Source organism: Pseudorca crassidens, chromosome 15, assembly GCF_039906515.1.
Source record: "Pseudorca crassidens isolate mPseCra1 chromosome 15, mPseCra1.hap1, whole genome shotgun sequence".
NCBI lineage: Eukaryota > Metazoa > Chordata > Mammalia > Artiodactyla > Delphinidae > Pseudorca > Pseudorca crassidens.
The window spans coordinates 39,740,900-39,768,682 of record NC_090310.1 but is presented as its reverse complement, the minus strand read 5'-3'; the positions used below and the strand labels follow the sequence as shown (position 1 = coordinate 39,768,682).

The window sequence follows — 27,783 nt, the reverse complement described above, 5'->3', positions numbered from 1 at the left end:
TCTATCTGAAATGAGGAATATGGAGGTTTCTGATGAGGGGAATACTAGAGACATTTATGCTTGAGGAAACTAACACCAAAGACTGTGAAGGAGAAACTGGCAAAGACACTGGAAGCAGGAAGACTACGTCTGAGGCAACTGCCAATATCCAGAGAAAGCTCTGAACTACAGCAGTGCTGCTGAAAACAAAAACAAATCCAAGGACATTTCAAAGCAGAGCCAATACAGCTGAGAGAAACAGTACAGAAGAGCATCAAAGACGACCCTGGATGGATTCTCCAGACTGGTGACTAGAAAGACTGATGGATAAACAGAAGGGGGAGGATGGGCACAGTTTAACACGTTAATCTTGAAGAATGTGCAAGACATCTAGGTGGAGATGACCAGTTAGTAACTGGAAACAGCACAAATCTAATAGGAAGGCTCCACTTAATCGGTATTTTGGACCAAAGTCAATACCACGGAGGCATATCAACATTAAGTAGCAAAAGAGAAACAAGTCAATGGAATTAAGAAGAAATTATCAGAAGGCTAAGAAGAAAAAGTAAGAAGGGGGAAAAGACCATCCTGGAAGCCAAGAGAAAATATTTCCAGAAGGGAGGTCAGCAATACCAGAAACTGTAAAGTTCGAGAATGACTGGAAACGGACCACTGGGCTTGACGACTGGGCCTCTGAGCATTTCAGGAGACAGAGGGATGGGCAGGAATCCAGGGCAGTGGGCTGGGGATGCACAGGGAACTGAGGTACAGCAGACAGGATGGCTGATGGCGAAGGGAAGGGGAGGACTGAACGCTGACTTCCAATGCATGTAAGTTGTCTTCCACTGGGGAGATGCGGCCACACTAACAGTTTAAGAGCTTGAAGGAACAAGAGAAAGAAAGCCAAACCCTAAAGAAAAAGAAAAAAATACTAATATTGAGTACTTCTATTGTCACACACTTCTAAATCACCATTCTATGAGCTAGCTACCATTACTGCTTGCATCCTACAGATGGGGAAATTGAGGCATAGAAAGATTAAGTAACTTGGCCAGGGTCACACAGAAACTGACAGAAGAACTGAGGTTTGAACTCAGGCGATTTGGCTCCAGAGGATACTTAACCACTCAAACAACAGTCAGAATCCTAATGAGACTGACGAGATGCAGGGCACAGATGCACGAGTCAGTCTTAGGAAAGACTATGCCTTTATTCCTCTAAAACAGGAAGAGGGAGGGTAAAGGTTTAGAATAGCTATGATGGGTAGTTCCAAAGGGAATCCCCTAAGGACCAGCAAAGGGATCCGAGGACCCCACAGGTTCAGTGAGGTCAGAGAGGCAACGGTTGAGCAATCTGGCAGAAAGCAGATGCTGATGGCGGTGTTGGTGGAAAGGAAGGACTCTGCATTCTCCTGAGGTATCCACGCTCGAGGTTTCCATCACCTAATCCAAAGGACTCGCACGGTGTTCAGATTTCTGCCTTTCTGAACTCACAGTCTTTACACCCAATTGCCTATCTAACATCTGCAGCTGGATGTTTCAAAGGGATCTGATGCTCAGCATGTCCAAAATCTGATACAGGTTGGTCTCCTTCTCATCAGTCTTCCTTTCCCAGTACACACCACCATCCCAGTTTCATATAAGCGCCAAACCTAAGAGACATCCTCAACAATCCTCTACCCTCACCTCACTTAGCCCTTTGAATTTCCAAGTTTTTCTCCAAGATATTCATTTCTCCCCATTTCTGTTGCCATTCTCCCAGCCCAAGCTACCACTGCCTATTACCGTAACTGTGCCAGTAACCTCTCAAGTCACTGCAGGGGAGGGAGACGAGGACATGCATGGACCCAGGAAGACCACGTTCTCCAGCCTTCCTCGCAAGCTCAGCTGGGGCCACAAGACTGAGCCCTGCTCGGTGAGAGGTGGTCACCGTGACAGGAAGCACCGCCAGGCCTGGCCCTTTAAAGCTGATCTTCAAGCTCTGCCTTCCCCTGCAAAGATGACCCTGGCAGACACACCTCAAGACAGAAGAGGGCTGCCCAACCCCACTGCACTGCACGACAGAGATAAACCTTTACTCTATTATTAGGCCACTGATATTTGGCGTTTAATTTGTCATCCCAAACACAACAGACTGCTCACGCACCCTGTGATCACCTCCACTCCCCCTAATTCATCCAGTGCACTGCAGCCACAGATCTGGAACAGGAATACCATCACCGTGCGTAAAACACTTCAGTGGCGGCTTTCCACTGCTCTGCGCAGGCGTGATCCGCCCACCTCTGCAGCCCTACCTTACAGCACCCGTGCTCGGAAGTCCAGGAAGCTCACTACCGGCCTTCTGTCAGTTGTCTGCATTCAGGCTCCCTCCCGGCTCGGGGCCTCTGCTCACTGTGCCTCATTCACTCTTTACACCTCAGATCAATTTTCACTTGGAAAACAAGTTGTTTGGGCCAAAACCACTATCACGCGCTTCCATGAGATCATATGCCTCTAGCCCATAGCACTTACTACAGCCTCAATGTCCTACCTTCAAGATTACTTGACTGTCTCCCCAAAGGGGCAGTAAGCTCCTTAAGACTATATGTCTGTCTTGTTCACTTTTGTGTTCCCTTGAGGAAATCAAGAATAAATCAGACCCTCAAGGGAGTGTACTGATTAGTGGAGAAGATAAAGAGCACATATAGTGCTTCAATACTTGGTAAAACATTCACTATTCCTTGATAAACTCCAACAGAAGGGCGTTTAAAGAAGGTAGAGATCAAACTGGGGGCAGGGAGGGGATGCGGGTAAATCAAGGAGAGTTTCGTCCGGAAGGTGACTTAAAGCACTCCAGAATAAGGGGGCTGAAAGGATGAAAAGACAGTTCCTGACAAACAGAACGCGGTTCGTCCAGTATGACAGGAGGAAACCAGGATGTGGACTGGGTTCGGGGGAGAGGCCACCAACGGCAGGCCCAGGAGTCTGGAGGCACTGGGTATTTTTTGGAAAATACACGAAGCCATGCATGAGAGAGCCAGGACAGGAGGAGACTGGGGCAAGGAGACAACCTAAAGGCCACTGCAGTCAGCAAGGCCGGGGCCATGAGGCCTCCACCAGCGTGGCAGGCACAGTACAAGGAGGAGGTGGTGAGGACATCCCCTGTGCTCCACAGCCGCTGGCTGGGAAGGGAAGACAGCGAGGAAGCAGACAGAATCAAGTGTTCAGGTCAGTGACCAGGAGGCTGACTGATATCACCAAATGCTCATTTTCTCTCATCTTCCCACTGCGGTGGCTTTAGGGGCTTCGATGTTAAACAAGTACGATTTCTTTACGACTACTAACACTGTAATACTAACTTTTGCCCTTGAAAGTAATTTAAAACATGCACGAGGCAACATGTACATTAGATTCAATTGTAATGAATAAAATATGCTTGAATTTGTTAGACCTTGATTTACTTAGTATATACTTGGAATACACTTGATATGGAAGATTAAACAACTGGTGCCTAGACTCTTGATAATGATTTTTATAAAGCTGGACTAAAATAAAACTGCGAGGGCAGACTGGGAAGGCAGGGGACACCACTCCTCCAGCCCGGCGCCTCTGCCACTGCTCCTCCATGGTCTCACGGGCACCAGCAGGGCTCTTCTTCCACCTTTGACTCTGGGGGGTGAACGGGAAAGCCTGGGGTACGGACTAGTGGGATGGAAAAAAGATAAACTACTCCTTAAGTAACTACAGTTTATTAACTTTTTTAGAGGCCAAAAGCAGATAACTTGATATTAAAGCACCAGAATTATGAGAGCAACAGCTCCACCCAAGCTTCCCCACTAACCAGCTGTGTCACCTCGGGCGTGTCATTTAACATCTCCTGAGTAAAGGAGTTCCTTCAACTGATTTACTTAGGGGCATGCACCAGGTCAGTAGGATCACCTGGGGATCCTGTTAAAATGCAGATTTTGCAGATTCTGATTCAGAATATCTGGGGTAGAGTCTGAGACTCTGCATTTCCAATCAGCCCCAGGTGACAATCCCTAAACTGTTGCTCTAAAATTTCAAGAAACATTAAAATCTTAGCTCATTGCTATTTTACTTCTTTGCCTACAAGTTTAACTTTTATAATGAAGCAGTAGTGATAGAGTACATTATAAAAACTAATAGGCCCAAAGTCAAAGCATTTTTTGAGCCACAGACTCCTGGTAAAGCCTATGGGTCCTTTCTCAACATGGTATTTCAATCAAAATAAAAGATACAGCATTAAAAAAAAACCAATTATATTGAAATACAGTTCATCTATCATGATGGTTAAGAATTCCTGTGAGTATTAAATTCTGTGGATTTGTTATCACATTTCAATGAATCTCTTAAAAACAGTTGTAACACTAATATTCAGAATCATTTGTTCACTGTGTTTTTTACCTAATAGAAAAGATCCTCTCCCATAAGTCTCAGTTTTCAGTATTTCTCTAAAATGTTAATTATTAACATTTTAACTGCTCAGCTGTCAAGAAATCCAAAGTTTATTTTTTAAAGCAAAACCAAATTCAGTTGCAATTTTAAATTTATTTCTAAAGAGTTATTTATATTCAACTGCAAAGTTTTAACAATAAAGACCATTAAAGGATACTTTGAAATAGGACCAAAATCTGCTGCACTGTTGGGAAAGAAAATCTTGAGAGCAAAAATAGATTGCTATTACAAGAGCCTTGTGATTACCTTAAAAAGATATGTTATCCACGACTTCAGTTTCTCTCTGTTCTGTACCAGTGACCACTGGAGAATAACAGTTGCTTTCAGAACTCCACCCCCATGTTAAAATAGTTGCTGTTAAATGATTCTTCACTTATTTTATCTCACGTGACTACCAGTTTTAACTTGTACCTGAAGCATAATGGATCTCAAACCTGAGTCTCCTCTGGCAGAGCTTGTGTAAAACACTGATTCAGAGATTAAATGCATAATGTACACGGAGGCACTGTCTTTATATTCAACATTCACCCAGTGTACGCTTCTTTAAATAAAGTTACTACTCACAAACAGAGGGGGAAGTAAAAGCTACAAAGACTATGAAACACTGGGTATTTTAAAGTTAAAACATCAACTCTCTCCACTTCTAGAGTAAGGATGGTAATCTTTGAAAGAAGCTCAAGTTTTCTGATTCAATTATTGTAGACAACGGAACCAGGCCAAAAACGAAATGTGATGGCTTACAGCAGCCTACCTTTCAACAAAACTTCAGAAACAGTGGTCTATGTCTATACTACCAAACTCACGTAGGATGCCTGCTGGCTCCATAACTGATGCCAACTACACTTAACCCAATCCTCATTGGAGAAAACAGGAATGAAAGCTATTGTTTTGCCTCAGAAAATTATTAATTTTTAAAAAATTATTTTTCTAAGCTGAGCGTCTGAAACATTTGAAAGTAGAATACTGCATAGCAGACAAATACAGTTTCAAATTTACAAACACCTGGCAGAAAAAAATGGCATTAATTAGGTCCTTTCTCAACCTACCAACTCTTAAACACCCACCATAACTGCTAATCAAAGGAGTTGGGGAGTTTAAATGGGTTCACAATTATCCTTTATTTACACCATGCCTTGCACAAGGGCCAAGAGAATCAGAAAATTACTGACTACAGAATATTTAGGCTTTTGGCTACTACAACTGGTGCCTCTGAGCAATAATGATCACACAACAAATAAAATGAGAGTGACAAGTACTTCAGGGACATTTTTACATGTAAGATTTAAGAACCTCACAGATCCTGTGTCAAGATGGGAGGCAGAATACATACATTTAATTTATCTCCCTACCAAAAAGCCACTGAGTTCAAATAAGAATGAATGAAATTAGTTTGAGAAGCATTCAGGTCTCTAGATCCCGTCCTGAACTCCACTCTGCCGCCACCCCACTCCCTGGAATACTAGAGGTTATTCTCTGGGTAAACAGTATGTCTTTCTGGCTTAGTTATCATACTGAAAACAGGAAAATAGGTGGCCATATGCAAATGATGCTAAGACACTCCACCTCCAACACCACCTTGAAGCTGTGCTGAACAACAGAACTTTCTGTGATGATACAAATGTTCTCTGTCTGCACTGTCCAATATGGCAGCCACTACCACACACGGCTACTGAGCACATGAAATATGGCTAATACAACTGAGGATTTTAAATAGTTTAACATAAAATAACACATAAAATTAACTCAATATGTACCAAAATAGTATATATTGGGTAGACAAATCTATAAAACATATTACGTAGTTTTCTACCTTGGAAAAACACTATACTATTTAGCGTTATGGATGCCTCCTGTCCTCAGGAACCACCGTTACTATACTATGCAGTAAAATAATGCCCCCAAGGGCAAGGATTTCAACTCCAGTTTACTGTAATAATTATGGCCAACTATTTCTGGAGGTAAGGAAGCAATCTTGGGGGGATAAGAGACTTATAATAGACTCTTTTTTTGGCACGGGGATATTCTGAGTGTTAATTTGGAAGAGTCAAAACAACCAGACAGCTTAAAATTTGTATTTGAAACAGTAATTTCTACCTGTCCTCTGACGACCGCAACTACAGATTGAAAAACATACTGACATTCGCTGTATCTCTCCCCTTTCTTCCCGTGACTATTAAATGGATGAACAGCAAAGATATGAAGAACACAAAGGATGAGAACGGTCTTCTTTAACAGTCAAGATTGAGTCACACCACCTCTTACCATTATCCTCCGCACAACTATCAGCTACAGGTGTGAAGCAAAGGTCACAAGGATGAAAACTGGGGCCTGCTGTGGGGCGAGCTAACAGGCTCTGCCTTAAAATCTGTCCCTGCCCAGTAAGTAAAGATCAGTCAGGCAAGCACACAGCAAATCCTCCATCCCTTGATAAGCCCAAAATGTCCACAGCTGCTGAGTACAGTTTTCTAGACCGTGCCTGGCCAAGGGGGCCAAGAAAGAGCTAAATTGAGCCCCTGCTCCACTAGCTGAGAGGCGCCTCTGCAGGGCTGCGAAGCTGGCAGCAGCGCCATCTGCCTGCCTCCTGGGGCTGCGCCACCGAGGGAAGTGCCGTTCTGTCGTTTGCGCAGTCACTACACAGGCCAGCAGCGAGCCAGAAAATGTTCCTAGTTAACCCTCTGCCCTGATACACTAGCTCATCCCCCAAAGCCAGGGTGACTAAACTGTTAAATTTACAGCCAATTTCCACTTGTAGAAGTCCTTCATTCACCTCACAGCAAAGTACAGACAATGTCCTTGAGACAGCCTATGTAGACCAAACAGCAACTCTCTACTAGCTGCATGTTAATGTTTAGAGTTCCACGAAAACCATTTTATGGTTACACCTTACTTGGTAAGGAAAAAAACTCATTCAATAACCTAAATTCTAGGAACCACCACCCACAGAAAAAAACCCGCCACCAAAAGAAAAATAACTTACAGAAAAATCATCTCAACAGCCAAAATAGATTAGATAGAATAAAGGCCCAGTTGCTAAACATCTGTCTCACTCCGATTGTATGCAGTCTTATTTACAGACAGTCTTACTAGGTGTAACAGGTTCCCCACCTGCTGGGAGGCTGAGGCAGGGAGTCAGAAAGGCAGGGCAGGAACAATAAGGAGTTCCATAAACCTGACGGAGAAAGTAACAGCCCCCATTTCTCCCCCCACCCGCCTCAAATCTAGATAGAAAAATGGGAGGGGGTCCGAGCAACCAAGGGATAGAAGCACACTGGCAAAAAGTCCTAGGTCTTTCCTGTTTTCTTTCAAGTGCCCAATTTCCTTCAGGATAAAATCCATGCCAAGCACTTTATGCCCTATCTTTCCAGCTTCCTTTCCCACTTCTCCCTGATGTGCACCCCGTAATTCCAGTCATGCACGACCTCTGGGATTCCCTGAATACACCACATTCTCTAGTGATACTTCACCTTCCTCCTCTGCCGCCGGCCAAGTCCTTCAGGGCTCAGCTCAGGCCTCCCCTCTGGGAAGGAAATGCTTACTTGGCCTCTCAACCACCATATGCTAACACAGAGGACGATTATTTCCATCACAGAATCATCAACGACTGTGATGAACTTTCTATTGGGTGTCTCATTCTCTAGACTGTGCTCCTTAAGGGCAAGAACTAACAGTATCATTTTTTCTCCAACCCTATTCTACCTAAGAAATATCAGCTACTTTATAAGGTTTTGAAAAATGATTATCCCTTAAAATTTTTATGAAATGTTGTATTTTTTCCCCATTCTTTATGGTACAATTCTTCAGTTTACACCAAGGAAAATACTACATCTCAAAACTTTAGGGTTTTCTGAAAGAAACAAAGCGAAAAACTTCTAAGCAATTTTCATTGATCTCCACAGAATATTTTGGTCCTGATCAGACCTGCTATTATTTTCTTTTTCCTAAAAATACAGAACTTCAGACCTCTGACATACTGTTTGCATATATTTATAATGTTTATCTTTTAGATTCCTCATAACTGACAAAAACAACTTGTAAAGAAGGAAAATTTTTACATCATTTGATTTTATAAGGACAACTCACTGCATATCACATCATGGAACCATGAATGTACTTGCGATGATGATGAAACTGAAAGACATTTTTTTTGAGCTATAACTGACACAGCATTGTTAGGTCACAACAACATACCTGTTGTTTCAAGTGTACAACATAATGATTCAGTATTTGTATACACTGTGAGATGATCACCATAATAAGTCTAGTTAGCATCCATCACCACACGTCGTTACAATTTTCCTTCTTGTGATGAGAACTTTTAAGATCTACTCTTTTAGCAACTTTCAAATATACAATAAGTACTATTACAATATTATAGTCACCATGCTGTACATCACATCCCCAGAACTTATTTATTTTATAATAGAAGTTTGTACCTTTTGACCACCTTCACCCATTTTGCCCACCACCCTGCCTCTGGCAACCACCAATTTGTTCTCTTTATCTATGAGTTTGGGTTTTTTTCTTTAGATTCCACATATAATTGAGATCATAAGGTATTTGTTTTCCTCTGTTTGACTTATTTCACTTAGCTTAATGCCTTCAAGCTACATCCATGTTGCTGCAAGTGGCAAAATCTCCTTTTTTATGGCTAAATAATATTCCATTTATGTATTTATATATGTGTGCACATTTTCTTTATTCACTTAACCATTAATGAACACTTAGGTTGCTTCTATGCCTTGGCTATTGTAAATAATGTTGCAATGAACAAGGGGTTGCATACATCTTTTATTCCTTTGCATAAATACCCAGAAGTGGAGCTGATGGATCATACGGTAGTTCTTTAATTTTTAATTAAATTAAAAAATCAGTATGAGGAATCTTCATACTGATTTCCATAATGGCTGAACCAATTTACATTCCCCCCAATAGTGCACAAGGGTTCCCTTTTCTTCACATCCTCACCAACACTTGTTATTTCTGTCTTTTTTATAATTGACATTCTAATGCATATATGGTCAATTAATTTATGTCAAAGGAGCCAAGAATAAAAAGTTGACCCTTGAACACCTTGGGGGTTAGGGGTACTGACCCTCTGCACAACTGAAAATCTGCATATAATTTTATAGTCAGCCCTCCAAGTCCATGGTTCCGCATTGGTGGATTCAACCAACCACGGATCGTGTAGTACTACAGCACATATTTACTGAAAAAATCCACCTCTAAGTGGACCTGTGCAGTTCAAACCCATGCTATTCAAGGGTCAACTGTACAATGGGAAAGGACAATCTCTTTTAATAAATGGTTTTGGGAAAAGTGGACAGCCACGTACAGAAGAATGACACTGGACCGCTATCTTATAGCATAAGGAAATTAACTCAAAAAATGGATTAAAGACTTGAATGGAAGATATGAAATTGCAAATCTCCTAAAATAAAACACAGATGGTAAGCTCTTCGACATAGGTCTTGGTGATGATTTTTCTGGATCTGACTCCAAAAACCAAAAGCAACAAAAGCAAAAATCAGTAAGTGGAACTATATCAAATGAAAACACTTCTGCACAGCAAAGAAAACCATCAACAAAATGAAAAGGCAATCTATTGAATGGGAGAAAATGTTTGCAAATCAGGTATCTGATAAGGTACATATCCAAAATATGTAAAGAACTCACTCACATACAACTCAGTAACAACAAAAAAATTCAATTAAAAAATGAGCAGAGGCTCTGAATACACATTTTTCCAAAGACATAAAGATGGCCAAGAAGTACGTGAAAAGGTGCTCAACATCACTAATCATCAGGGAAACAATCAAAACCACCATGAGACATCACCTCAACTCTTGGTATCTTTATCAATGCCCTCTGCCTAACACATACACACAATCCCCCATCTACCCGGAACCGAAGCTGTTTAATAAATGTTTATTTAATCAACGTAAGTTTTCTACTTAATATTCTGTTCTAAAGGTCACAAATATACACTTTTTATTTCTAAAACTGATATGTAAGCATCACTTAATTTCAGAATAAATGCTAGATAAGAGACATTAATGTATACAGTATTCAATATGCAAAGAGTATGACCTTTAAGAAGTCAATATCCCATAAAACAAACTGACACATTTCAAAATTTCTGCAATCCCCTCCCCTGTTAAATAGCCATTTGATTCTGCAGTTGAAAAAATTTAAAAAGCACTACTTAATAATAAGATATATCTATTAGTGGTTTTATCCAAGGTGGAGAGAATGACTGTTTCAAGCACTTATTAATATTAGGGAGAAAAAGATCTCCACAATATTTTGCCTCACCTTTCACTAAGATAGGAAACAAAGAATACATTCCTAAACTGGGGAATGGAATACTGTTTGCAACAAAAGGAACAAACTGCTGATGTACAAATACCTTATCCTAAGTGAAAAGAACCCAGACTCAAAGGTTATGACTGCACAATTCCATTTATATGATACTCGTGCAAAGGTGAAAGAAACTACAGGGACAAAGAACAGATCAGTGAGTCAGCTCTACACACCACCAGTCCCTCCCATCAGGAAACTTGCATAAGCCTCTTAGATAGCCTCATCCACCAGAGGGCAGACAGAAGAAGTAAGAAGAACTACAATCCTGCAGCCTGTGGAACAAAAACCACATTCACAGAAAGACAGACAAGATGAAAAGGCAGAGAGCTATGTACCAGATGAAGGAACAAGATAAAACCCCAGAAAAACAACTAAATGAAATAGAGATAGGCAACCTTCCAGAAAAAGGATTCAGAATAATGATAGTGAAGATGATCCAGGGGGCTTCCCTGGTGGCGCAGTGGTTGGGAGTCCACCTGCCCATGCAGGGGGCGCGGGTTCGTGCCCCGGTCCAGGAGGATCCCGCGTGCCGCCGAGCAGCTGGGCCCGTGAGCCATGGCCGCTGGGCCTACGCGTCTGGAGCCTGTGCTCTGCGACAGGAGAGGCCACGGCAGTGAGAGGCCAGCGTACCGGGGAAAAAAAAAAAAAAAGTGATCCAGGACCTCGGAAAAAGAATGGAGGCAAAGATTGAGTAGATGCAAGAAATGTTTAACAAAGATCTAGAAGAATTAAAAACAAACAGAGATGAACAATGCAATAACTGAAATGAAAACTACACTAGAAGGAATCAATAGCAGAATAACTGAGGCAGAAGAACGGGTAAGTGGCCTGGAAGACAGAATGGTGGAATTCACTGCTGCGGAACAGAATAAAGAAAAAAGAATGAAAAGAAATGAAGACAGCCTAAGAGACCTCTAGGACAACATTAAACTCAACAACATTCGCATTATAGGGGTCACAGAAGGAGAAGAGAGAGAGAAAGGACCAGAGAAAATATTTCAAGAGATTATAGTCGAAAACTTCCCTAACATGGGAAAGGAAATAGCCACCCAAGTCCAGGAAGTGCAGCAAGTCCCATACAGGATAAACCCAAGGAGAAACACGCCGAGGCACACAGTAATCAAATTGGCAAACATTAAAGACAAAGAAAACTTATTGAAAGCAGCAAGGGAAAAATGACAAATAACATACAAGGGAACTCCCATAAGGTTAACAGCTGATTTCTCAGCAGAAACTCTACAAGCCCGAAGGGAGTGGCATGATACACTGAAAGTGATGAAAGGGAAGAACCTACAACCAAGATTACTCTACCTGGCAAGGATCTCATTCAGATTCGATGGAGAAATCAAAAGCTTTACAGACAAGCAAAAGCTAAGAGAATTCAGCACCACCAAACCAGCTCCACAACAAATGCTAAAGGAACTTCTCTAAGTGGGAAACACAAGAGAAGAAAAGGACGTACAAAAACAAACCCAAAACAATTAAGAAAATGGTCATAGGAACATACATATTGATAATTACCTTAAATGTGAATGGATTAAATGTTCCAACCAAAAGACACAGACTTGCTGAATGGATACAAAAACAAGACCCATATATATGCTGTCTACAAGAGACCCACTTCAGACATAGGGACACATTCAGACTGAAAGTGAGGGGTTGGAAAAAGATATTCCATGCAAATGGAAATCAAAAGAAAGCTGGAGTAGCAATACTCAGATAAAATAGTCTTTAAAAAAAAGAATGTTACAAGAGATAAGGAATGACACTACATAATGATCAAGGGATCAATCCAAGAAGGTAAAACAACTATAAATATATATGCACCAAACACAGGAGCACCTCAATACATAAGGCAACTGCTAACAGCTATAAAAGAGGAAATCAACAGTAACACAATAATAGTGGGGACTTTTAACACCTCACTTACACCAATGGACAGATCATCCAAAATGAAAATAAATAAGGAAACAGAAGCTTTAAATGACACAATAGACCAGATAGATTTAATTGATATTTATAGGACATTCCATCCAAAAACAGCAGATTACACTTCCTTCTCAAGTGCACACGGAACATTCTCCAGGATAGATCACATCTTGGGTCACAAATCAAGCCTCAGTAAATTTAAGAAAACTGAAATCATATCAAGCATCTTTTCTGGCCACAACGCTATGAGATTAGATATGAATTACAGGGAAAAAAACATAAAAAACACAAACAAATGGAGGCTAAACAATATGTTACTAAATACCAAGAGATCACTGAAGAAATCAAAGAGGAAATCAAAAAATACCTAGAGACAAATGACAATGAAAACACGACGATCCAAAACCTATGAGATGCAGCAAAAGTAGTTCTAAGAGGGAAGTTTATAGCTATACAAGCCTACCTCAAGAAACAAGAAAAATCTCAAATAAACAATCTAAATTTACACCTAAAGCAATTAGAGAAAGAAGAACAAACAAAACCCAAAGTTAGCAGAAGGAAAGAAATCATAAAGATCAGAGCAGAAATAAACGAAATAGAAACAAAGAAAACAACAGCAAAAATCAATAAAACAAAAAGCTGGTTCTTTGAGAAGTTAAACAAAATTGATAAACCATTAGCCAGACTCATCAAGAAAAAGAGGAGAGGACTGAAATCAATAAAATTAGAAATGAAACAGGAGAAGTTACAACAGACACCACAGAAATACAAAGCATCCTAAGAGACTACTACAAGCAACTCTATGCCAATAAAGTGGACAACCTGGAAGAAATGGACAAATTGTTAGAAAGGTATAACCTTCCAAGACTGAACCAGGAAGAAATAGAAAATATGAACAGACCAATCACAAGTAATGAAATTGAAACTGTGATTAACAATCTTCCAACAAACAAACGTCCAGGACCAGATGGCTTCACAGGTGAATTCTATCAAACATTTAGAGAAGAGATAACACCCATCCTTCTCAAACTCTTCCAAAAAATTGCAGAGGAAGGAACACACCCAAACTCATTCTATGAGGCCACCATCACCCTGATACCAAAACCAGACAAAGATACTACAAAAAAAGAAAATTACAGACCAATATCATTGATGAATGTAGATGCAAAAATCCTCAACAAAATACTAGCAAACCGAATCCAACAACACACTGAAAGGATTGTACACCATGATCAAGTGGGATTTATCCCAGGGATGCAAGGATTCTTCAATATACACAAATCAATCAATGTGATACACCATATTAACAAATTGAAGAATAAAAACCATATGATCATCTCAATAGATGGCAGAAAAAGCTTTTGGCAATATTCAACACCCATTTATGATAAAAACTCTCCAGAAAGTGGGCATAGAGGGAACCTACCTCAACATAATAAAGGCCATATATGACAAACCCACAGCAAACATCATTCTCAATGGTGAAAAACTGAAAGCATTTCCTCTAAGATCAGGAACAAGACAAGGATGTCCACTCTCACCACTATTATTCAACATAGTTTTGGAAGGCCTAGCCACAGCAATCAGAGAAGAATAACAAATAAAAAGAATACAAATTGGAAAAGAAGAAGTAAAACTGTCACTGTCTGCAAATGACATGACACTATACATACAGAATCCTAAAGATGTCATCAGAAAACTACTAGAGCTAATCAATGAATTTGGTAAAGTTGCAGGATACAAAATTAATGCACAGAACTCTCTTGCATTCCTATACACTAATGATGAAAAATCTGAAAGAGAAATTAAAGAAACAATCCCATTCACCATTGCAACAAAAAGAATAAAATACCTAGGAATAAACCTACCTAGGGAGACTAAAGACCTGTATGCAGAAAACTATAAGACACTGATGAAAGAAATTAAAGATGATACCAACAGATGGAGAGATACACCATGTTCTTGGACTGGAAGAATCAATACTGTGAAAATGACTATACACCCAAAGCAATCTACAGATTAAATGCAATCCCTATCAAATTACCAATGGCATTTTTTACAGAACTAGAACAAAAAACCTTAAAATTTGTATGGACACACAAAAGACCCCAAATAGCCAAAGCAATCTTGAGGGAAAAAAATGGAGCTGGAGGAATCAGACTCCCTGACTTCAGACTATATTATAAAGCTACAGTAATCAAGAAAATATGGTACTGGCACAAAAACAGAAACATAGATCAATGGAACAAGATAGAACGCCCACAGATAAACCCACACACCTATGGTCAACTAATCTATGACAAAGGAGGCAAGGATACACAATGGAGAAAAGACAGTCTCTTCAATAAGTGGTGTTGGGAAAACTGGACAGCTACATGTAAAAGAATGAAATTAGAACACTCTGTACGTAACACCATACACAAAAATAAACTCAAAATGGATTCGAGACCTAAATGTAAGACCGGACACTATAAAACTCTTAGAGGAAAACATAGGAAGAACACTCTTTGACATAAATCACAGCAAGATCTTTTTTGAACCATCTCCTAGAGTAATGGAAATAAAAACAAAAATAAACAAATGGGACCTAATGAAACTTCAAAGCTTTTGCACAGCAAAGGAAACCATACTCAAGACAAAAAGACAACCTTCAGAATGGGAGAAAAGATTTGCAAACGAATCAACGGACAAAGGATTAATCTCCAAAATATATAAACAGCTCATGCAGCTCAATATTAAAAAAACAAAGAACCCAATCCAAAAATGGGCAGAAGACCTAAATAGACATTTCTCCAAAGAAGCCATACAGATGGCCAAGAAGCACATGAAAAGCTGCTCAACATCACTAATTATTAGAGAAATGCAAATCAGAACTACAATGAGGTATCACCTCACACCAGTTAGAATGGGCATCATCAGAAAATCTACAAACAACAAATGCTAGAGAGGGTGTGGAGAAAAGGGAACCCTCTTGCACTGTTGGTGGGAATGTAAATTGATACAGCTACTATGGAGAACAGTATGGAGGCTCCTTAAAAAACTGAAAATAGAATTACCATGTGACCCAGCAATCCCACTACTGGGCATATACCCAGAGAAAACCATAATTCAAAAAGACACATGCACCCCAATGTTCATTGCAGCACTATTTACAATAGCCAGGTCATGGAAGCAACCTAAATGCCCATCGACAGACGAATGGATAAAGAAGATGTGGTACATATACACAATGGAATATTACTCAATAAAAAGGAATGAAATTGGGTCATTTGTAGAGACGTGGGTGCATCTGGTGACTGTCATACAGAGTGAAGTAAGTCAGAAAGAGAAAAACAAATATCGTATATTAACGCATATATGTGGAACCTAGAAAAATGGTACAGATGAACTGGTTTGCAGGGCAGAAAATGAGACACAGATGTAGAGAACAAATGTATGGACACCAAGGGGGGAAAGCGGCGGGGGTGGGGTGTGTGTGCTGAATTGGGCAATTGGGATTGACATGTATACACTGATGTGTATAAAATTGATGACTAATAAGAACCTGCTGTATAAAAAAATAAATAAAATTAAATTTAAAATTTTTTAAAAAAAAGAACATCAGTGGTTGTTGGGGATTGGAGGAGGTATTAATATGGGCACTTTTTTGGAGTGAAGGAACTATTCTATATTTTGATTGTGGTGGTAGTTACACAACTGTATATGGCCAAAATCCGCAGAACTTACACTAAAAATGGTGAATTTTACTTTACGTAAATTATCCTAAATGGAAAAAATATACATTACTTTTAGTTTTTACTTCAAGAGCAACAATGTAAAAAACACTCTAGTCCCTTTTGAGAAAGATAATACTGAACACACCATAAGCTAATGGTAAACGATGTTGTCTTAGCTTAACAACTTGGCTTCTCTGGAGGATGAGCTAGCATGTCAGTGAACCGAAGACAGGAAGCAGACTTGATGCTGTTGGTTAACTGATCTACCTTTGTTCCGTGGTCACACTCAGTTTCTAAGCCCTACCAAATTCCTCCTTAAATGTGTATTTCAAATCTATTCCTTCTCATCTACTCTTCAAATCTCCTATCACGCCCAAGATTAAAAATCTTCACCAATTCCCAAGCACCCACAAAAGTCCGAATTCATTAACACAGCATAAGAGGCCCTTTATTATCTGAACCAACCTACCCTTCCAGATTTATCTTCCACCACAGGCAACGATATTACTCACTGTTACCTTTCAGGAAGCAATTTGGCCATTTTCACCAAGAGCCTTAAAAAAATCTAAACTCTTTGACCCTTTAACCTAGTATTCCTACTTCAAGGAATTTATTCTGGGGAAATAATCTGCATAATACTAAAAATGAGACAGTCCAAATAAAAACAGAAGAATTACTAAGAAAATCATAATATATCCACAGGATAGCTTGTGATACAGCTGTTAAAATTATGTTTATGGTAAGCTTTTAATGACATGGGGGAAATAATTATGATTTGGTTTAAGTGAAAAAATAAGCTAGATATAAAGTTTTATGTACAGTAAAATACATAGAGGAAAAAGAAATTTCATCTCTAACAGTGGGAATATAAGTGACTTTATCTACTCCCTAGTTTCCTCTATTTTCCAAGTTTTCTATGATGAGCAAATTTTAAAAATCAGAAATATATACACACAAACACCAAAATTTGACTCAGTAACTGCATACCTAGGACTCTATTTTGAACAAACAATGCCAATGAAGGCAAAGATTTATGCTCAAGGATGACTGGGCACTACTTACAATACGGATTAAAATCTAACAGGAAGATGATTTAATACCATCACTGTATATGCATAATACCATTACAGTTTAAATAGTTTTTACAGATATATTTAACACACCATAAAATTGACCCATTTAAAGTGTAAATTCAGTGGGCTTTAGTATATTCACATTGTGCATCCATCACAGTCTAGTTTTAGAACATTCTGAACACCTTAAAAAGAAACCCAGTACTCATGAACAATCACTCCTCTTTTCCATTCTTACCAACCCCAAACCTAGCCAACCACAAATTTACTTCCTGTCTCTATGTATCTGCCAATCCTGGATATGCTATATAAATGGAATCATACAACATGCAGTCTTTTTCTGACTGGCTTCTTTCACTTTACATGTGTTAAGGTTCATCCATGTCATAGCATGTATCAGTACATCATTTATTTTACTGACAAATAATACTCCATTGTACAGATATACTACATTTTATCTATCCAATCATCAGTCGATGGACATCTGGGTTGTTTCCACTTTGAGGCTATTATGAATAACACTATGAACATTCATGTACAAGTTTTTATGTGGACATGTGTTTTCATTTCACTTGGTATATAACTAGGAGTGAAACTGCTGGGTCATATGGTAACGCCTAAGTTTAACTTCTTGAGGAAATGTCAAACCGTTTTCCAAAATGGCTGCACCATTTTACATTCCCACCAGCAACATATGTGGGAGGGTTCCAACTTCCCCATGCCCTTGCCAACATGTTAGTTTTTTTACAGCCATCCTAGTGGGTATGAAATAGGATCTCACTATGTTTTGATCTGCATTTCCTAGTGGCTAATGATTTTGAGCATATTTTCATGAGCTTATTGACCATCTGTGTATCTTCCTTTAGAAAAATGTCTATTCAAAGCCTTTGCCCATATAATTCAGTTGTCTTTTTATTGTTGAGTTGTAAGAGTTCTTCATATATTCTGCAAGTTCCTTGTCAGACATATGATTTGCAAATATTTTCTCCCATTCTCTGGGTTGTCTTTTCCACTTTCTCAATGGTGTTCTTCGATGCAAAAAAGTTTTCAATTCTAATAAAGTCCAATTTACCTATTTTTCTCTTGGCACCTGTGCTTTTGGTGTCACTGCCTAAAAATACCACGAAAATTGTCCAAAAAACACTGCCTAATCCAAGTTCACAAAGATTTATGCCTATGTTTTCTTCTAGGAGTTTTATAGCTTTAGCTCTTATATTTAGGTCTACGACCCATTTTGAGTTAAATTTTGTATATAGTGTGAAGCAGGGATCCAAATTCATTCATGTGGACATCACCTGTCCCAGCATCATTTGTTGAAGACGCTATTCGTTTCCCCATTAAATTAGCTTGACACCCTTGTCACATTGAGATGTGAGAAATAAAGGACATAAAACTGTTACAGATGAACTCAACTGTTTGAGAAAAATCTACATTGACATTCTCCAGATATTCACTATCTCCCTTATTTCCATTATAGTACTTATTACAATCTCCAATTATCTTATTTATTTACTGATTTCTTACCTGTCTCCCCCATGAGAATGTATATTCCATAGGAAAAGGGACTTTGTCTTGTACACTGTTGAATCTCTAGAACCTACAACAGTACTTGATTCCCAGAAGGTACCTAACACTTATTTATTGAAAGAATGAGCATATGTTTAAAGTGGCCTGAAAGAAAGTGCACCAAATGCACTTTGGATAGGGCTGTCATTACAACTCAATTTTCCTTAATGTTATATAACGAACATACATTATTATTACAATCAGATGTGAAGATATTTTAAAGATCTGTAATACTTCTGCATCAATTTGTTGTTCCTCAAAGTTCCAAGAACCTCAATTTTTTTTTTTTTTTTTGCGGTACGCGGGCCTCTCACTGTTGTGGCCTCTCCCATTGCGGAGCACAGGCTCCAGACACACAGGCTCAGCAGCCATGGCTCACGGGCCCAGCCGCTCTGCGGCATGTGGGATCTTCCCGGACCGGGGCACGAACCCGTGTCCCATGCATCGGCAGGTGGACTCTCAACCACTGCGCCACTAGGGAAGCCCCAAGAACCTCAATTTTTGCCAAACTATTTTGGCTTCTTTTATATAGTACCCCAGCACAATGACACCACCAACTACCTAGTGGCTCAGGTCTAAATCTTCGGAATTATCTTTGATGTCTTTCTTTCCCCTATGCCACACACCCAAATGATCAGTAAGTCCGGTCAGCTCTTCCCCCAAATATACAATATCCAATCACTTCTCACTATCCCAGTACTAACAATCCTAATCCAAGCTACCACTGACTGATTGAATAATAGCAACCGTCAATCAGTTTTGTCCCCATTTGTACATCTAAATCCTATCTCACTCCACAACTTAACACCCTAACACCTCCCTACCACCAGACACCCGACAGCTTCCTGGTGCAGTCACCTTGGCTCACCCAGCTCTAGCTCCTGCCTACAGTCCATTTCCTACTTTTCTCCCTGCTTTTCACTGAATTCCAACTACACAAGCCTTTTTTTGTCCCTGGCATGTCAAGCTCATTCTCTTCTCAAGGCCTTTCTACTTACAGAGTTCCTTCTACCTAAAATGCTCTTAACATGGCTAGCTAGCTCCTTCTTGCCATGCAAGTCTTAAGCTCAAATGTCACCCCAAGAGGACTTCCCTAAGAATCTACCCCAAGGTAGCCAACTTTTCTAGTACTCCCTATTGATCACCCTATTTTTTTCACACCAGTTGCCATTACCTGACATGATCTTGTAATTTTTTGGTTGTCCCTCCCACCTGCCCACCTCCATTAGAATATAACTTCTACAAGGAATGGACTTTGTTTTTCTGTACTGTATGCCAAGTACCTGGGTCAGTTCTTGGCATATAATAACTTCTCAAATATTTATTGAATAGATGATTGCTATTCTAAACCTTGAGGGCAATGAACAACTGTGTTTCATTCTCCATTAATTACTTCAAGAAAAATATAACTATGAGTGGAAGACAAGATATTTTTACATCAAGGATCAAAATCACTTCAAAAGTCAAATTAAAAAGTTGATCATATATAATGACTCCAAGTAAAATAAAATTAGTTTAAAGAAATAATAAACAATTAGAAACATGTTTTTATGCACTCCTTCACCGTTTTTATTTTATCTACAATTACTGAAGTAAACACTGGTGTACTCAGAATATAAAGAAAAGAGACTGTTAAACTTGGATCTAGGTTGTTTAATATTACTGTTTTAGCCAGTGCGATAAGCACTTACTGTGTGCCAGGCATTGCTTTACTTATATGCACTGACAAAATGCTGTGATGGTTAAGTGCTATTATCATCCCCACTTGGAGGAATGATGAAATTGAGGCACAGAACAGTCAGTAATGTGTCTCAGGTTATACAGTCAGTAAGTGGCAGAGCCAAGATTCAAAAAACCTAGGCAGCCAGACTCTGGGCTCAAGCTCTTAACCACTTCTCAGTATAGTTTAACAGTAATGATAACAATACCTACCTCACTGGGTTGCTAGAAGGATTGAGTGAGATAAGTTAACACAATGTCTGACACACAGCAAATACTTATAAGTTATCTAAGATAGCATTACTTCTTGTTCTTTCATTTGTTGAGCTTTCAAGTGCTTTTCTATGGTTCAGGATGCCTCAATGAGCATCAAATACCATTCAGTTTCATTTTTAAGAAAGAAAGAGAATTGGCATTACTGAGCAGTTTTTGCATGTCAGAATTAGTTGAAAGGTGCTACTCTAATAATACCTGCCTTGTCTATCTCAAAGGATTTTCACTGTTAAGACTCGAACTAAATTATAACGCAATATACAAAGGGGAGGTACTATTCAATTAGTTCAGTACTTAAAACTCAATTCCCATTGTATTAAAAGAAAGGTATGTGGGAATAGAAAGTATAAAAATTAAAGTAATCCATCTCCATGGGACCCGGCCCCATCATAATGAAGAATGCCCTCTCATTCACTCATTCGTGTTCATTTGATAACATCTGTTGTGGGCCTACTTGGAGAGGTGTTGTGGTACTGAAATATACAAATCCTAGCCAATGGAGCTCAACAGTCTAGTCCCACAAAACATCTTAATAAGTTCCATAAAAGGGATTCACAGGCTACCTCAGCACTGTTAGTCATATGCAGACATGCCAAGAATTAACAAAAGTGTTGGTACCCACACTAACGTCCCCTTACACATTAAACAGGCCAATCCACAAAGTCTGAGGCTGGTCCGTTAAGGTGGCCACTAACCACACGTGGTTTAGAGAGTCCATTAAACATGGCCAGTGCTGCCGAGGAACTGCATTTTTAATTTTATTTCACTTTAATTAACTTAAATTTTTAAATTCATTATCAATTCCATTACTGGAAAACTAAGTATGCTTGGAGCAACTTAAGTATATGACTCTGCTTTTTCAACTATAAATTTTATGTCTAAATATATACCAAATATTTCCAATGAAAACCGAGCATCTGAATTGAGCTGTGCTGAGTATAAAATATACAGTGGATTTCAAACAATTTGTATGAGAGAAGAATGTAAAATGTCTCATTTTTTAATTGATTAAATGTTGATACAATATTTCAGATATATTGGGTTAAACAAATTTCATCTTTTCTTTTTACCTTTTTAATGGGGCTACTAGAAAATTTAAAAATACATATGTAACTCACATTTTATTTCTATTCGACACCATTGGTCTAAAGATGACTTACAACGTTTTTAAAACAAGGCCTCAATGATTTGAGAATTCCTCAGAGCTTCAGAGCTTCCATAACTGACTTAAAAGATAGCTCCAGAGCCAGCTGGAGAAGTTTTACCTATATCTGCCCATGCTTTAGTTTTAGCTCTATTACTTAAAAAAAAAAAAAAACACTACCACCAACAAAAATGTGCTTTGTGAAAGAATTTAAAAATTTACAAGTTGCCCATCTTCTGAAAACAAGCCAAGACAGGAATATGGGTAGAAAATTCTACGGGTAGAAAAATATGGGTAGAAATAGGAGGAACAACCTACAAAGTAATGCAAAAATGTTGAAAGTAGTAAACAGTCTTCCTCTAATGTGATCCAAAAGCACAAACACACAGATAAATTAGTTTTAAATGTAGGTTTCCTGCTACAGTACGCACTGAAGTTTCTACCTTTCAAGTGCTCATCCTAAGCCTTGTTGCAACAGAATAAGAGTTCTTTGACGGTCCCTTGTCATGTCAAAAAAAATAAAGCCAAAATCTCCACCATTTCACACTACAGATTAAAATATGAATTTTAAGAATTCTGACTGCATTTTTCCTGAAATGAGCTACTTTTAAAAGATCTACCAAAAATTGATTCTTTAACACAGCAAACAAATCATGAAATAGGGTAAACAGCACATAAGCATTACAATGTCAGCTACTAGAAGACAATCTTACAAGAGTTAAGGATCACTCAAGACTATGTACTCAACTCTATGGGGGCCCTTGTACAGAAGATTCCTTGTACATGAATTCCAAGATTCCATGAATTAAGTAACAAGTCTGTCAAAGCATTACTGAGATGAACCAATCTGATGTTTATTTTTCTATGCTTCTCCCAATGTAAAATTTCAAGCAAAATGAACAGGAGACAGCTTTTAGAAGCAGGACAACTCCAAGTGAAAACTCATTTCTAACACCAATGATTAAAATATTTCTGAGTGTTACATATAAATCTTTGGGTATGTCTTTCATGGAAAACCTAGAGAGGAGTATTAGGCTATGTGGAAAGGTAGCTCAAGATGCTTAAATAACAAGCATCATGTTTATGGTTTATTATTTTCTGTGGTTTAGGTATGCAAATAGCAAAGACTACCACAGAGACCAGGCCTAGTTATTCAGACTAGAGCATTACTCTGTAGATAAAAAAAAAAGGACATGTTAAAACAACAGTTTTTAAAGAGTTTCAATTTTTTTTTTCAAATTTCAAATGTGGTGTTCGGCTCAAAGTATCTTAATTATTACTGAAAGAAAATATAAGTTACATTAACATAAACAAAAACACAAATGTTTAGAATCTTCCTGTATACAATAAACACCATTTTGATTTAAAACAATTCTGTTTACAAAAAACGATTATGGTTATTTGTTTTATTTTTTTAATAGCCTTTATTTTGTAGAGACATTGTAGGTTCACAGCAAAATTGAGCAGAAAGTACAGTTTTCCCGTATATCCCATGTGTGTTTGTTTTTAACATTTTGGCTAGAAGCCACACATAACCTAGATTTTATATAGTGCCCAGGAAAAGCAAAAGACATATTGACCATCTTGTCCAAAAGCCTCACATTTGGAGAATTAAAATAGTTCTGGTAGAGGCCTGTTAAGTTCTAGGTAGCCTAAATTAAGTAAAACTTAATCATCACAGTTGTAAATTCTTTTTTGCCTTTATTCCCCAGAAAAACACCCTCAGAAAAGGCACTGGGATTCCTTCTGGCCCTCTGAAAATTGTGTTTCTGATGCAACCGCCCATTAAAAAATACGCAATCCCAAATTAAAAATCCCCAAAACGGAGGAAAAAGAAAGAAAAGGGTAAGTATAGAACAGAGGATGTTAATCTCCACGCCCTGTGGCAAAGATGGAACTCTACTCTGGATCACTGTGCATTCTACCACAACCAGGGCCTCACAAGGGCAGGTGGCTAGAATTAAGAGTACTGAACTTCTGTTACTTAGCAGCTTGAGAGGCAGGCAAAGAAAAGCAGGTGCCAGAGGCAAGGTATATTAGTCTTCATTATGCAGGTCCGGCTTTGACAAGCACATTCTCGCTGATTTTCTTTTAAGGTTAGATTTACTTTATGGCTCCACAAATGAGTTTATATGAAGACGTGAGGAGTATTTACACAGTGTCAGGGTCACTGAAAGCTCATGCATGTAAAAACATAAGCTGCAACAAGAATGAAAAGATACTCAACTACTGCTAATCAGAGAAATGCAAATTAAAAGAATGAGAAACCATTTCACACCTATCAGATTGGTTTTCAAAGTCTCATAATGCCAAGTAGTGAAAATAGAGAAACAGGCTCGTGAAAGCAGCTGATGGGAGGCAAACTAGAACTAAACCTCATCAAGTTCTTTTTTTCAAAGTTGCAAAAGGATACACGAAGCATGATAACATTTATGTAAAATCTTAAAATACGTCAAGGCAACATATATTATTACAGATGCATACATGTACAACTGAAAGTATGGAAACATCAATGAAATGTGTTAGTTTCAGGTGACTATGCTGAACTTTTACCTGAGCCCTGAGCTCCTGAAAAGCAGTGAAGATTAAGAAATTCACTCCCATCATTTTGTGTTCAGGGCAACAGAAGGATCCTGCTCTTGCTTACTTCCAGATTAAGACATGTCCCCAGGCTTCCTCAAGACTCCTCAGTTTACCAGCCCCAGGTCTCTGTCCTTTTTTGTTGTTTTTTTGTTTGTTTTTGAGATGTTCCTCATTTCAATTAATGTTCTCTCAAATGCAATAACCTGCAAAAATCATCTCCTTAATCGGCCAGTACATTACGTCTTTGACACAGGAGTGGTTACCTCTGGGGAGAGAAGGGAATGGGATGAGGAAAAAGATGCGTATTTACCTGTAAAGGTAACATAAAAACCTGAAATATGGCAAAAAGTTAACCTTTTCTTTTTTTGTACAAAGGAACTTATTATTCTGTGTACCTTCCTGCTTAAAATGTTTCAAAATTAATTTTTAAATTATTTTAAAACCTGATGTGGAGTCAGAAAAGGCCACAAGTCAATAAAACCTTTACAGACTGTTTTGTAATATGTTAAATGGGCACAGGAACACATGCCCAACCTCTTCCACTAGATTGCTGTAAGTAAAAGTGTTTTTGCTAATCATCAAGTGGAAGAATACAGGTGTAATTCAGTCTGAGCCAACAGCTCAGTTTGTTAGAGCCGAGTTCTGATTAGGGTAAGGTTAAGGGTTAGATTATCATGCAGACCTTTACTGCTTCAGGGACAAGACTACACTCTGACTTCCCAGAGAGCCACTGGTTACAAGAGGAGCTAGGCCAGTCTCCTGTGATGTCTCAATCCATACCCAACAGGAAGAACTACTCAGCAGATAACCCTAGGAATTTCATGGTAGGCTGGTAAATAATCTTTGTATGAGGAAGCTGGCGCACCCAGTACACACGCACACCAAAGTTTTGTTTGGAGAGTGTAGATGTGGTTCCTGTGGAGGGTAGGCTTTTTTTTTTCTTTGGCACTGTAAAGTGAGACTTTAAAAACATGAAATCTCATCTTAAAGTGCTCAGGGTGATCTGAGTTGGTTTCAAATTGCTTTATTCCCAAGTGCTTCGAGAAGACTTGGTGAGTACCAGGAAGTGATTTTGTTAATGTAGAACAAATCCATCAACAGTTAAAATTTAATCTGAAAAAAAAAAAAATCTTAGAAACTTGGAACCAAGTATCCAACCAACAGATCTAAACAGTTTCAAATACAGAGGTAAAGTGCTAAAATCAGGGAATAAACATACATCTTCATAATATTCTCTAATAGCTGGAATGAAGGGAGAAGCTCTGTGCTCATAAGGCTAAATACAAGAAAGCTTTAAAAATGGTCATCTGCACAAATGAACTGATCTACGAAACAGACACAGACTCACAGACAAAGAGAACAGACTTGTGGTTGCCAAGGGGGAGGGGGTTGGGGAGGGACAGACTGAGGCTGGGGTTAGCAGATGCGAGCTTCTACATATAGATCCTACTGTATAGCACAGAAAACTATATTCAACATCCTATGATAAACCATACTGGAAAACAATATTTTAAAAAGAATGTATATATATGTATGACTGAAGCACTCTGCGGGACAGCAGAAATGAACACAACATTGTAAGTCAACTGTGTCAATTAAAATAATAAAATAAAGATGGTCACCTGTATTCTAAACTCTCTTTCTTTGCAAGCATCCTAACAAGAGTAGTTCATAAGTTCTTCCGACCTCCCGAAGTTTGAAACGTACTCGGAATCACCCATCTTGATTAATTTTTATTTCTCCTCCTCCTTCCGAACCATAAATATTTTAAACAGACTCTTCATTTTATTTGAATGTATAGAAATAAGAAAGTTAAGCTTTAAAGTTTAAGCATTTAGCTAAAGTAAAAAGGTTTGGTCCTATTTTCAAACAGAAAATAAAGTTATGTCAAATCAGAAGGCACTAAAGCCGGCTCCAGCCTGATTCAAAGCACTTTCGTCTGAGTGTATGGTCTTAAATTTATGAAAACTCAAAGCCCTAAGATTAAGTCTTTTAGCATAAAGTAGTACAATCTTAAAGAAGTTAGAAAGTTGTAAGATGCCGATCTCCTTTGTAGCTTACAAAATCAAACCAAAGAAGAACCAAAAACTGAACAACATCAAATTCGTACTAAATATCCTCAGTCATCCAGAAACTACTGTTAATCTCTAATTTTCTTCCACCACTGAGCCAGTCTGCATAGCCCTGAAAGGTGCAATACCTTAAGAAAACCCAAACTGTCATTCAGTGAAAACACTGTGTAGGAAGATAAACTGGTACCAACTGTTTCCAGGCAGACAGATGCAATAACAGTGTAATATTTCCAGCAAAGTCTGGTAAGCCTTTGCCTGCAAATCATTGACCAAAAATGGTAACAGAATGCGCAGACTACAGAAAACGACAAAATGTCCTACTTCATCGTCCACTTAAGAGCACGGTTCTACAGCAAACGAGAGTGACAGTTTAGAGGGGAAAATACGTGAATTAAGCAGTCCAACACCTAGAATATGCGGAACATCTGTTTACTTTTTAGCGACTCGGATAGCTTAATGGACTTTAAAAAGCTTTTTCATTTGCTTTAGTTAGCATCCCAGCATCATGCCCACCCCCTGCCCGCTAAATACTGGCAGAGCCAACCTGTTTGCAGGTAGAAGAAAATCTGTGACCGTACATGGAGGCCGGACAGGCCACCGCCCGGCCGAACGCGCAGGACGAGGAGCTGCGGGACGCGGACCACCGGGGGCGGCAGCAAAGGACCGCAGGCCCGGTTCGGAATCGTGGGGGTCACGCTCGGTGGCCATCCCGCCCCCCAGGTGGCTCAATAAAGGCCTCGTTCCCTCCTCAAGACGCACGGACCTCAGGGGCCGAAACCGCCCGAGTCGCCGACCGCCCGCTCCCGGCCTTGGCGAAACGTGCGCCAAAGAGGCCCCACCCGGGAGCGCGGGCGGACCCCGGGCGGCGTCGCCGGGGCGGGGGGGTCGACCCCGGCTGGGCTACCGAGGCCAGGG

At 39.2% G+C, this 27,783-nt stretch overlaps 1 protein-coding gene and 1 long non-coding RNA gene across 2 annotated transcripts in view; both read right to left on the bottom strand.

Moving 5' to 3' along the window:
* DSTN (destrin, actin depolymerizing factor) overlaps positions 1 to 27,783 on the bottom strand; it is a 37,290-nt gene that overhangs the window by 9,180 nt on the left and 327 nt on the right. The window lies entirely within an intron of this gene.
* LOC137207433 (uncharacterized) lies at positions 19,351 to 27,766 on the bottom strand. Its single transcript, XR_010935081.1, has 2 exons — positions 26,997 to 27,766; positions 19,351 to 26,544 (listed from the first exon to the last, which is right to left on the bottom strand). It is a non-coding gene; the product is annotated as an uncharacterized lncRNA (long non-coding RNA).